The 14058-nt window shown below is 47.3% G+C and overlaps 1 protein-coding gene across 1 annotated transcript in view; it reads right to left on the bottom strand.

The window, feature by feature from the left end:
• Positions 1-14052, bottom strand: part of ZSWIM5 (zinc finger SWIM-type containing 5) — a 96284-nt gene extending 82232 nt beyond the window's left edge. Inside the window, exon 1 of the mRNA XM_041483304.1 lies at positions 13946-14052. The gene's annotated coding sequence lies outside the window, so the exon portion shown is untranslated. The remainder of the gene's footprint in view (positions 1-13945) is intronic.
• Positions 14053-14058: the final 6 nt, after the last annotated feature.

Here is a 14058-nt window from a genome sequence, read left to right on the forward strand (position 1 = left end):
GCCACATGTTAAATAGTTGCAACCAGGAGTCTGAAGAGCTCTTCTTTCCAGCAAATATTCCTACACTAGGGGCTATTCCTCAATGGATAACCTTGGGCATCTCAGAGAGGGCCAGACACCCACAGCAGACACCCGGAGATGAGGCAGCCCTTCAGAGAGCTGCAGCTGCCTCCAGACCGCTAACCCTGTTGAAGTATTAGCACTGGGAATTTAACTTGTCCTACAATTAGAGAAGTGCTAAAATATTTAGCAAAGTCAAACCATCTAGAAGATCATAATTAGAAAGGAAAAGAATAGAGACTGGTGCTACTGCACGGTTTTTTACTACACATTCCTCACAGCCCGTTAAATCCACAGCTCTTAATAGCTTTGCTTCCCCTCCCAAACCTCAGCCTCGATGAGATCCACGATGGCATCGAGGTGGGGTGAAGAAGTGCTGGTCTCTCCAAAAGCCTCTTTAGCCCCACCAGTGCTGCACCACTGCTGCCTCCCAAAGCAGTGCCAGCAGTCCCTGCCAGGGAAGGCCATCCTGACATCCACAGCAGGGATGCTATGCCCCAGGAGACTCAGGGATAATCCCAGTGCTCCAGGAGATGTGGGGCCAGGGCTGCTGTCACAAACCATCTCCTTCTGCATCCACATTGCAGCCGAGGGCCAGGGCAGCCCTTTGGCTGGAGAGACTGCTCACACCAGGGAGGCATCCCTCTGCTCCAGCCCTGCTTCTCTATCTCCTCCCCAAGCATCTGCTGCTGACCACTGCCAGACACAGGGGAACCCGGCCGTTCCATTCCCAACCAAGCCCTCGAAGCCTTTAGAGATGCTGTTACTATTTATGAAAATAGGGTCAGGATCCTGCTGTCACAGCTCCTTCCTGAGCTGCAGCGTCACCCGTGCTGTTGAGGCAGCTCTAGGAAAGCCCTCAGGAATGCGACCACTGGGACTCAATGACAGACAGGCTCCAAGCCCCAGCCACTAGCACAGCTCTGGAGTAAAATCAACCTCCCCCCACCTGGGTGTCCCTGTGTCCACACCTCCCTGGGCAGCCTCATCCTCCAGTTTCACACACACTGCAGCCATCAGATCATCCTCTGAGCCACCCCATCCCTGTTTCACTGTGCCACCACACCACAGCCACGGCTGGACAACCGCAGCCCCACACAGCCATGTCTGGCTGACACCACAGCCCCCCCCCTTTCCAGTGAGGTGCTCCTCCCCTCATTGAACAACAGAAGAAACAATGGATGAGGAGGGCAGTGGCCTCCTTCAGCACTGGAACTGGAGCTGGCACTGTCCTGAAGAGGAAGGGGCTCAAGCTGCCCTGCCAGCACCTGGCTCCAGCAGAGCCCACGGGACAGCGAGGTGCGTTCCCCACCCCCAGTGCAGAGCCTGCCCACAAGACATCCTGCCATTGCCAAATCCTCTTCCCCAGGAATTCGTAACTGGATTCAGACATTCCCAGCCTGTTACTTATTTCAATACTTTCAGCTCTCTGGAGTAAAGGGACATCCTGTCTTAAACCTGCTGAGCCTCACGCCAAAATGACATCTGCTTGGAAGGCAGCCCCTCTGGCTGACCCAGCCCTGGAGGGTTGCCTTCCCATCTCAGCAAGATCCCAAACATACCCTTGCACCCACAGCCAGCTCACAGCAGAGCCAGGAGCACAAAAAGTTGCTTAGGCAAACCACAGCTCCCATTCCCACTTCAGAAGCGTTGCAAGATTTTTAGGCCTTGGAAACATTTTCTTCCTACTCAGGGCATTTTTAGGTTAATGGTTCATCAAACCTCAGTCCAGGAAACCTTGGTGTGGCCTACCTCTGTGTGGGTGTGGGAATGGGTCGGGGAAAAAACCCTCCTGGGTATCAGGCCTTCCCACAGTGTTTGCACCACAGGCTCTGGGCTGAGCTGGGAGCCATCAGAAACAAGCCAAAAACCAGGCAGGCAAGGGAAAACATCACCAGTGCCCTGTGCCTCCTTCAGATACAGGGAAAGCATCATTCATCAATCCCCTTTAAGTCATCCTTCCACATCCCTCTTTTCTATAGGGAAAGTTGAGAAACTGAACCATGACTAGAAACAACTACCCATTCACCTTTATCCTGTCTAGTTTTACTAAGCTTTTATGATTTTTCAGAGCCTAAGTCACAGCAAATATTTATCATAACACAGACAGAAAGGTAACAGCAAAATTTCATTCTGCACCCTTTCCCAACAAGTACATCAGCAGTTGTAAAACACCTCCAGTTCCCTTCTGCCTCTGAGATACCCCACAGGGAAGGCAGCCCACTGGGAGCCACTGGCAAATGACTTCCAGCTTAAGCAAGGCACAGCACATGGGAACCTTTCCAACCATGTCACTGCAATGAATTTTAGAGACAATGCTTGAGGACTGTGACTCAAAGTGGACAGTGATGCAGATGAAGATATTCGCTCTTTCCATATGCCCCCAACAACACGGTCAGGATGAAATCAGCAGCCTCAAACCATTGAATATACTCCTCAAGCTCAAAAAGCTGGCTGCTATCAAGCCCTCCTGAGGAGGGTTAGCCAAAGAACCTGAATGTTATGCAGTGGGATGGGTCCCTTGAAGGTAAAGCAGACTGAGTCAAGCTCAAGAGAAGGAGATGAAGAGAGCATTATGAGGGACAGGCAATGTACCTTTCCATGTCATCCAGGGGCTCAGGGAAAGAACAGGGCTAAGCTCCACTCTGCCCCATTTCAGAGAGCATAGCTTAAAAGTACTCTAAAAACTCCACTGCTCGTTCTTGGTCATCCTCACAAGCACTTGCTTTGTGCCTGTTTTTGGTGAGTAATATTTTCCACAGAGGTGGCAAGTGAGCAGAAGCAGCACACTAGAAGCCACCCAAGTTCACCATCATGCTTTCTCACACACTGGCTGCAATTCTTCTCCACCAAAACTTGCCAGAGCTTTTGAGGTCTGACCTTGTCATGAGCCAAAGGGACAGAAGAGCACACTCCGTTGTCCCACTCATCACCTTTCCTAGAAGGTATCTGCTTAAAACAGGCACTTCCCTCACCCATTTTCAAGTCTCCAGAAGTCATCTCCTAATACAATAGGAGACCAATCAAGGTGAAGCAACATGGCAGAAGCCACAAAAGGAGGCGACTGGGGACACCACAGGGACTGGAGCCTTCTGAGTGCACTAAAAGCATCTGTCAGTGATGCCAGCTAACCTCAAAGACAACCTAGTGAGACCATCAGTTTCTCAGTCCAAGTCTTTAGAGAGCTCAGCTGACCTCCACAACTTCCCAACACACCATGACAACATTTCCAAGTGGAATTTACTGCCTGATTTTTCTACTTTCAGGCCAGTTGCTTCTTGTTTTAGTAAGTACCTCAAATATGGCAAGTCCATATCTTACAGATCAAATAAGGCAGGTTTAAAAGAGGGGAGGATCAATAAAGAAAAGATACTTCCCAACAGGAAAAAAAAAAGAAGTAACTTTTGCCTCAAACATACCAGACACAAGGGACAAATTAAAAAGGGAAACCATAAAATGCTTGCCCAGCTCCTTTTTTTTATCCTTACATCTGCTGCTTTACAGTAAAGTTCCATCTACTCTGTATAATTAGATATATGTTCCATGATTCTATTCTATACAGATTTGAGACTTATCTACATTTTTTAACCCCAGAGAAGTTTTAATTGGGCCAAAAAATGCAGTTAGAGCACTGTCTCACTCAAAGTTCTAAGAGGTGCTGCTGCAATGTCAACGGATGAAAGTTTCAGCCCATGGTCTGCAGACTTGTGCAAGGCAAGAGGAACACACAGCTTATTGCTGCCCACCTTAAGCTCCAGGAACATTTAAAGGCTACACAGCATCCCCTGACTACTCTCCAGATCCCATATTCAGGGCCACACTGAACTCAGGGCAAAGCCCAGTAGGTTCCTCAGAAAAGCCGAGCTCATCCTGGCTCAACTGCAAAACACAAACCAGCCTTTTTGTTGTTTGCTAGGAAAAGATGAAGCTTGGTTGGTTTTCTTCATCAGTTCAAGGGTTATTTCCTTGGAGCTGGGAAACCAGAGAGATAGAAGGCCACCAATTCCAGTGTCAAAAATCCAGCAGGCCAAAGAGATACTGGTACTGACCTTAAGAAACTCCAGGAGCAGCAGGTCCAGGAGATGAAAATGATCCAGACACCCAAGAGCAAGACAATGCCACGAGTGGGAGAAAGGGCTAGGGAGACCAGGCAATGGGGATGCTATCAATTCGCAATCACTGCCCCATGCTAATTGCTTTGGTATAAAGGAGATCTCAATCTCATGCCCCCCACTTTGTAATTAAGCACATAAAAAGTGCACAAGGATGGAAGGAAACTGTCTCCACTTATAAGGGAAGGACTAAGCACCCCATGCTTTACTGGGGTAGGGAAAAGAGCATTGCTACTGCGAAACACCCAAATGTACATCCCATTCCACTTACGACCAATGCTGTGGGCACTCCTGGGAGAAGCTGATCTGCCAGCATCTCCACCAACCATGAGGAAAATCAAGGAGATAAGCAATGCTAGACATCCACCAGCCGAGCTAAGAGGATGAAGCATTTCTCTGGAAACAATCGGGTTCTCTAATAACAGGGCTGCAGCAGCGGCGTGAAAGGGAGGGAGGAGGAGCAGGCGGGGAGAAAGGGACTAGCTAGATATTTATCCCATCCTCATCTTTGTGTTATCAGTACCCCGGTATCAGCATTGTTCAAAATGGCTGCTTAGATGGTTGCCAGCAGCAACAACAGAATCGGTCCATCTGCTGGCATTCTCCTTAATCTATCTCAAACACTCGTCTTCTTTTTAAATGCACACAGGGGAAAGAAGGGGAAAAAAAAGTCTGCCTTGTACAAAGAAACAGAATCCTCCTATAACAGAGCCTTTTAACTAGATTTTATGCCACCCCTGTTTCCAGGACACACAGACAAAAGTTAATTTTCCGATAAAAGAACCAGTGTAAGGTGCTTTTTTGTTATGAGATCAGAAAGCAAATGGAATTTGAATTGTCTGCAGTGGCATGTATCTGACAAAGATTAATTTAAACAGATATTGTCTCTGAAACCAAAGTCCATTGAGCGGCTTCACAGCCTATCAACCATGCGAAAGCAGCTCCTTAGCAGCACTGCTGACTCCACCACTTTCTTTAAAAATGGCTTAACCTATTTCTTGTAAGATAAAAGGTCATATATAGTTCTATTTTACAAACCCATAATAGCTAAAGCCACACCAAGCGAGGACAATCGGGAGAAAATAATAACGGGGGGGGATTTCCTCCCCCTTCACAGACAGATGCCTGACACTTGCTGGGCATTTTTCAAAGCACGCCGGTAGTGAGCGGCTGCAGCACTGCTGAAATGTTTCAACACCCTCAGAATAGAATAAAAACCATGGGGCCTCTGCAGGGCGCCGGTGCAGGATGCAGGAGCCCACCCCAGGGTGGAGATGCTGCAGCAGGACAGCCCACCACCAATGGCACGGGATGCTTCCCTCACTGGGATATAAAGCCACAAGGCTGCGAGGACAAGAACAGGGGCTCCAGCTCCTTTGGTCACTGGGCCAAGCAGGCAGAGGCAGGCAGGAGGAAAGACCCCCTGCTCCCTGGGTGCTCACTCACCCCCCAGCCCCCCTCTGAACACTGGGGTATTATTTCTCCTTTTAATCACAAGAAACAGATCTGTGCATGCCATCAGCGGGCTGTGCGGATGGGGACAGCTGCTCAGACTTCAATGGGACACACACACACACAGAGGGGGAAAATGCTGCAGAAATCCAAATCCTGCAATTTCTTCCCTTTTTATTTCCAGTTTATACAGAGCACCGCAGGGAAAACGCTACCAGACAGTTTCAGAGCATTTGATATAGCAACGATCCAGCTTTGGGAAAAGAACGAAGGAGAAGCAAAATAAAAGATGACAGCCAAAAGCACTTTTAATATAGTTTCAGTACTTTCAAGAGAAAGCTTCTGTACACAGAGCAGCCAATGAACTGTTACCAAAATAAACACAACTGGTTTTAAAAAAAAATCAAAAATGTCTTTCTGATGATAAAGAAAATCAAAAGAGATGAGAATTAGTGAGTGAGACAGAAAATGCATTTATTTTTCATCCTCCAGACACACTTCTTTTAATTTGGCACCCAAAGCCATTGTAGTTCATTAATGGAAATTTTATTTATCTCAGGAACTATTTGTTGCTTTGCCACTCCTGTGACAGGGCGCTCATCTTCATCAAGGCAACCACACAAGGCACAGCACGAAATATCTCCTGCCACCCTAGCCTTTAAACACCACACAGCACCAGTAACAAGGAATGCCTGTGACTGGCGTCCCAAAGCAGTCACCAACATGCTGGTGGTATCAGTCAAAGGACAGAGGCCAGGGCTACTGGTCAGCATCCAGAACAGGGGCACAGCCTGCCCTGACCTTGCCAAGGTCCCAGGCACCCAGGCTGCGGGTTCCCACGGGGAATCCCCCCGCTCCAGCAGCTGCGGGGACACTGGCACCGTCTCCAGGTGCAAGGACAGCAGCCAGGCAGATACCACGCTGCATCCTGCTGAGCAAAGCTCAATAATGATTAGCAGCCCCGGTCAAACGAGCTGGGTGGCGAAGGTGCAGGCAGCTCATTACGGGCATCAGCGACAAGCAGGGCATGGCAAGGGGGACACAGACCCCCCTGACCCATTTTAACCCCCAGCAACAGCAGCAGGACATTTGCAGACAACAAGCTGGACCAATATATCCGCATGCAACCCTTCCAAGCTGGCATCCCAGCAGATCTGCTTCCTAAGCACATTCATGTCTTTGTTTTTAATGAGAAAAAAAAAAAAGAGAAAAGAGAAAAGAAAAATCCCTGGCAACACACACCTACAATGCGACAAGTAAAAGCCCAGGGTTTTATTAATTTGTGCATTACTTTAAATGCACCATTTTACAAGGACTAACCCCAATCCTGCACAAAATCCTAAGCCATAAGCTTGAGACAAAAAAGCAAATGCTCTTAAAATGCAGTGCTAGAAAATCCATTTTGAGAGAAGCGTAGTGGTGTTGTACACAGGTGAATCCTCAGCATTTAATAAAACACACCCACCATACCAACCAAGTGGAATCTATTCATATTTAAACATCAGGATTAAAAGAAAAAAAAGCCTTTGAAAAATTGCATTTTATTTCTGGGACATTTTATTTTAAAACCATGAAGATGCTTTCCTACCCACATAACCCAAGACAGGGTTTTGAAGGACCTCTGTCTCTCTGTGAGATGTTATCAGGACCTTTCCCAACTCCTACTGCAAAAGCACGAAAGAGCTTGGGGGTCAAGCCCATATATCAAACCCTTGTGAATACAGGTAAAAATGAAATGGGCTCAGCACTTCTCTCCTGAGCGTGGAGGACAGCATCTCCAGGGCCTTGGCAGCTCTCTGGGCAGACAGAGAGCTCCCCACCACCATTCCACATCCTGGCTCCAGATGCTAGATTTGTCCTATTGCACTTGTTAGCACAGCCAAGGTTTGGTGTCTTTGAGTTTTTGTTTTCATCGGAAAACAGATCAATTTCTATTGATGCTGATGCCAGACAAAGCGAAAGCTCAGCAGAGGCAGGAACCAGTTACCCAGAGAAGTCACTTTCCTCCCCTCCCCTCATCCCCAGAGGAGCAGGACTATGACAATGCCATGACACAACCTGTTCAGGACAGCAAACATACAGCAGGACATACCACAAGTTCATTTTTAACACCTTCAAGATATTCCACACCACCACCTACTTGCAAAATGAAGTCACTGGCACCAGACACAGATGGAGAGATTGACAGAGAAGCAAGTTCTACCATCACCTGACTCCTGTTGAGCAAAGCCAGGAGGCCATCCCAGTACCCACCTGTCCAGGTGTCTTCCACTGCCCCACCAGCGGAAACAAGCCCTGAAAAGCAAAGGATCCTTCCCCACCACCCAGGATGCTACACAAGTTTGGCTCCTCAGAGAATGGCCAGAAGAACAAAGCCAAAGCTTCACACTCCTGGGAGAAACAGCACAACACCCCCAGCTCCAGAAGAAAATTCACTCACTTCACGCACAAAGTGGCACCATGCAGCAACAAGCCTCGGCCTCACACTGAAAATCCACAAACCTGGCCACCTTGAGAGGCTGAAGAGATGCTGCTGCTACCCTATAAAACCATGGCCAGCTCCTCACACACATGAGCCACTCCAGCCTCAAGAGCTACAGAGGAAAACCCACATCACTACTAAATACAAAGCTATACATGTCACCTAAATGCAAAACCCCTGAAAAATAAATGCAAGCACAAGGCTGGCCATGCTGTTCATGTGTGCTAACCCCAGAGGGGAGCAGGTCTCCCATTGGGAAAGGGGAGCAGGACATAACCCCAGAATCACCAAGGACTCCATCTCCCCCATGGACCAGATCCTCCTCCAGGGCAAGGTTCCAGTACATGCCAAGAAAAGACATAAGCCCACAAACTCTTCAATCCTAATACTACCAAGATTATTTTTTTAAAACCTTTTTCTTTTCAAAGAAAATTAAAAGCTGACACACCACAAGACAATTCACAGCTGAATGTGACTTTACAGAGCTATCAGATAGAGAAGCTCATTTAAGTTTTCCAAAAGTCCTATCTGAGGTTTGAGGGACTAATAATAAAACATCTAACATCAAAGCGAGCATCAAATAACAGCAAAGCACATTCCCTCACACAAAGCTTCAAAAACAAAGCAAGCAGGCACATGTGGTTTATGTTATTGCAGTTTTAGCACAGTTAAATATTTCCTAAAATATTCACCCTAGATGTGAGCAAAATTAAAATCTGCTGCGAATGACACGCAACTTGGAAGCTGAAGACTGAGCTTTATAAAGCACAGGTGAGCTGAGAACAAACTCCTATTGCCAGCTCAAGCCAGAAACTAGGACTCATACTCTGAAAAATGTTTCAAACCTATTTATTCTTAAAGCCAACACTAAATATTTTATTTCTTGTGCTTTATTTTTCAGGTCTCTGGCCTCTAAGTTAGTATCATTTAATTAACCACCTAGTTCAAAAGACATCCCAGCCTCAGAGGATCTGTTTATACTCTTTGAAAAAGACTCAAAAGCCAATAAATAAATCTGCTTAAAATAAAAGGTTAAAATTCCAGCTGTCATCCCAGCTCTCCCTTCACTACCAGCAAGAAACTCTGGTGGCTTTCATCATCTTCTTTTTCAGTTTCTGTAATACAGTCCAGAACAGGCTCAAGAAATATCTCACCTATGAGGGAGCAGCAATAAACAGATCATAAGCTCTAATGCCTAATAATACTTTGTTTTAATTATATATGTTAAGAAAAAGATAATTAGAAACCTAAAGAGCTTAATGTATATTTAAAATGTACAAGAGTTTCCATCATGATAGGGCTAATGAACCTCTGCCAGCTCCTTTTATGTGGTTTAAAGTATTTTAATACATAGGGTAGGATCAAGTAATCTACCCATAAAGAAAAACAAAGTAAAAATTAATTAGCAAATTGGATACATGTTGTACAACAAGCATCCCACACAAAAACTAAAAGGATACAGAAAAATTAAACTCCCTTAGCAGCACTCAGACACAGGACACCAGGATTTAACCTGAAAAAACCTTTCACATCCCATGGCGCTCCTTCCAAACCTGCTCCTGCCGGATACAGCTTTAAACCCAGACCCAGGAGGAGACCAATCTTTACACAAAACAAAAGCAACCACAATTCGCCCTAGAGAGCCCCATCAAAGTGTTTTCCCCAAAATAAACAGCTCTATAAAGCAACACACCACTGGATATAAATTTATACTCTGCTCCATACCACGTCACCAGGGCAGGAAACCAAACGCTTGCCTAAAAGTGAGCATTTTTAGGGGAGAAGAAAAAAAGAAGCTTAAAACCTAAAAATAGTTTGGAAAAAAAAGCTAGAAGTGGTTTCAACCACATTGGAACTTGTTGGTGTTTTTACCTCTGAAGCTACATTTCAACAGGCATCGTTACAAACATAGACCAACACAAGCTAAAAACTGAAGTGTAATAAAAAGCTTCCAAATCTGAACTCCTCCAATTAAAATGCATTTACAGATATCATTTACAGGTATCAGGTCTTGCTTAACCTCTGCCCAGTCAGAAGGCTGTTGAAGCAAGGTTAAAAAAACCCGAGCTCCTACACGACCAACATAGATACCAGACTAGGAAACATGGGAAGGTACTCATGACTGACCTGCAAAGCATCAGATAAAATATCCAGAATTAATTGCAGGTTTGAAAGAAACAGGCTCCCTCCAAGTGTTTACAAAGCCAGAGCATTTTAGAGCCCTGCTTCATTGTTATTCTAACAGCAAAAGTAAATTCTGCCTATGTACTTATGGCTGGACCGCATACCTTCCCATCGGGGCACAAAGGCTTATCTGTGGGTAAGGAGCACATACCGTGTAGGTTCCTAAGCGGCTGGTTACAATCCAAAGAACAACACAAAGCTCGATGCTTCCTCTCCTAAGTCATTGTAAAACCAATGAAAAAGCAGAATTCCCCCTTAAAACTACCCAGGACATTTGCCCACCCATCAGCATCCCAAACCACTCGAGGGTAAACCATATTATACCATACTGGGGAGCACAGGCGAGAAACATGAATTTGTTCTGCCAGATCACAGCTTACTGTCAAAATCCACCAAAGGTCTTTTCTCTCTCCAAAAACCCAAGAGATAATAGTGTAAAAACTTTTGTTCATAAATATTTATGCAAGTGAACTTGTTAAAAATTAACTGCTGTCGTTAAAGGTTTTGTATCCTTTAGGATTCCCGGCATGCAGCGCAGTTGCATGCTTTATATTAAGCCTGGCATTTCTGCATTCCTTTCCTGCATGCTTTTGTCATTTGTCTAAAAATTAAAAGAAAAAAAACCCACACACCACACACACACAAAGACGGGATCTGTACACATAATAATAAAGCAGTTTTTAAGAAGACAAAGATGCCTGTGTTCAACATCCAAGATCTTTCTTTGAGCAGGGGAAAAAAAAAAAAATCAATTTAATGACTCCAGTGAGATCAGGGTTTAAGCCTCGTTTAAGTTTTACTAAGCATGAAGGAATTATTGGTTGATAATGTGGCATATATATTTTTTTCAGACCTGCCAGCTTTATAAGCATGCAGGAGCCAGAGCCTGAAGCACTTTGTGCCCATAAGCACAACCCTCACCCCTCCACACCATCCTCCATTGCCAGAAGGTCATTCCTCCTGGATTTTGTCTGTCAATTTTTCAAAAGGATTTTTCCAACCACACAGAGAAGGAATTTCACATCTGTACTGTCCCTATTTTTTTCACAGGTCTGAGTCAGAAACACAACTGTATAAACATCTGATCTTTATTAAGAGAGAATCTCAACTGTGCAAACCTCAGGTCATGGCACCGGGAGCCGGTGGTGTCCGTTAAAGGGATCCTTAGAGGAGAACAGTAGTTTTGATTTACTGCTGGAGAGCATCAAGGAAGCCAGAGTTGGAGTTTTTATTTTTTCCCAAGACATAATGGTTCCCAAGTTCCTATCTTAATTGCAAACACACACAGCCACAAAATGTTTGTGTCTCTGGTGGCTGGAGCTCTTCCACCTCACCTTCCAGAGGCATCCACAGGATGGATGTGGAAAGTTGGCAGAGGACATCTCAGCCTTGCCTCCTGTCTATAAACACACAGCCCTTCACAGCCTTTTGTTTGATGTAAATTTTCCTCCTCCAGCTCAGGGCTGCAAGGCTGTGACGTGGCTGCTCCTGGGACAAAAACAGAGGTGTCTGACCCCACGTCACCCACCCACTGCCATGTGAAGAGAAGCCACACTACAGCCAAGACCCAAATCTTCCCCCCACCACCTCCAAAGGCAAATTCCCATGGCGAGCATCCCGCGCGCCCCTTTGGGGCTGTGGAAACAGGAGATAAATCACCCACCGACTCTGCGGCGAGCGCTTCCAGAACGTGCTGCTTCATCTAAAAAGCTGACGGCTCGGAGGACAATGAGCGCGAGCTCTGGTTTCAAAGCTGGGGAGACGGTTTACACTTGTCAGGGGGGACATGAAACACCAGAGCCAGGACCATCCTGTCCCTTCTCTGGCCCGCCCAGAGCAGCAGCAGGAAGTGCAGGGAGACGGGGCAGATGGGATGCTGGATACCAGCACTGGACATCACTTTGGGATGGGACTGCTCTGCTTCGTGTCCTGCATGCACCTTACCCCAGTGCTCAGCCAGAACCTTCACAGAATTGGATAAAAGCTCATCAAAGCTATGTTCCAAAGACAAATAAATTTAAAAACTGATTTTAAAAGAAAATTCCTTTGTACTGAACCAGTCCTGGGTTTAGGCAACCGTCACCTCCGTCTCCCACTCCCACACCAGCTCACTGCATCCACACCTTGGTGGGCAGGTCATTAAAACATCACCCTCAGCAAGCTATTATCTTCCCTCCCCCCCAGTTTTAAAGTTCCTGAAGAGCTACTCCTCTCCTTCTAAAAAAATAATTTGGTTTTGAGTTTCACAGTATTTTAAACAGAATAATTAATCATCTTAACACAGCCCTCACAAAATATTAATTCATGCCAAAAAAAAGGCTATAATCATATCCTCAGAGAAAAACCTTTTGTGCTTCAGGAATTTTCACTGCATGTCCTCAGAGGTGGGAGGAGAATTCTTCTGCTGCCTCCTATTCTCACATCTCAAATGGAAAATGTTTTGATAATGCTCTTCTGAATGTAAACTGTACCAAATGGGATTTTTATTATTTTTTTAAGCAGCTTTTTTTTTTTCCCCCAAAAGGAAGAATGGCTCTTTAAATAAACAGAGCTAACTACCCATTCCTTACAACAAAAACCACCCTCCCTTCACTCATTCACGCCATACCCTGGCACAAAATGAATTTACATTTCGCATTTGCAAAACAAATTCTCGCCTAATGTCATTTTAATGGGAACGCGCATTTCAATCCCTTCCAATAACAACGAGGAGCGGCTTATTCTATGTAAAACACCCCAATTTGTTTCTCTTTAAATATATGCGGATTTCAGATGGGGACAGGGGCTAGAAGGACGAGGGAAGAGGAACATTTCCTCTCCGACAATCCCCCTCCGCCAGAGCACACAAAAGCCACCTGCCCATGGAGAGAAAACACGATGCCATTATTCCCATCGTCATTCCCACAGCCCCTTCGACACCAAACGAGCGTGAGAAGGCCGTGCGCACCCGTCCCCGACACGCGCACCACGCCAGGTCACCGGTGGTACCCGCGGGTCCGCCCAACTTGTCACCCCCCAGCGCTCCCTCCGCTCCCCCCGAGCCGGCCCCGCTGGACCTGCCCGTGCAGGGGCTGCGAAGAGGAAAGCGGGGGCTTTGCCACCCCTAGAGATGTTCCAAGCAGGGAAAGCCCCTGATGGAGAGGACAAAGAAGAACGCTCGGAGCTGTTGGAGAGATGCATTATGTTTATAAGCCCATCTCGCGGTGGAAAGGACAGGACCCCCGTGGGAGCGCGGGTGGGGGTGCTCGGGCGTGAGAGGGACAGCGGCTGAGGGGTCGGGGAGGGCAGCAAGGCTGCGTGCCCTCCATACAACCCCCCGACGGGCACTTTGCGGGGGAGGGGGGGCGAAGAGGGCTGGTCTTTATTTTCCCCCTCGGACTGGACGGACGGCGTTCAAGCGGCGGGCAGCTGCCAGTGACCCCCGGGCAGACGCAGCCCCCGAGGAGGGGGGAGGTCACCCTCGCCCTCCCACCCCCTCAAACCCCAAGCCGGCATCTTCCCGAAGGAGCGCACGGCAGTCCCTGCCCCCGGGGCAGGATTTTCCTGTCAAACCACAACCGCGCCAGACAAAAGGCTTTAAGTGCAGGAGGGGATGGGGAGGAGGGGACGGGAACGGACACAGACGAGCCCCCGGGGGCCCCGTCCCGGCACTCACCGACTTGCAGCACGTTGTCCACCGCGCCGGTCTCCAGCAGGCGGATGCCGCGGCGGAAGGGCAGCCCCTCGCCCTGCGGCGCGGCGGGGGCGGCGGGCGGCGGGGGGCCGGCG

The sequence above is a fragment of the Pyrgilauda ruficollis genome, unplaced genomic scaffold (genome assembly GCF_017590135.1).
Source record: "Pyrgilauda ruficollis isolate IOZ18807 unplaced genomic scaffold, ASM1759013v1 scaffold6, whole genome shotgun sequence".
Classification (NCBI taxonomy): Eukaryota; Metazoa; Chordata; class Aves; order Passeriformes; family Passeridae; genus Pyrgilauda; species Pyrgilauda ruficollis.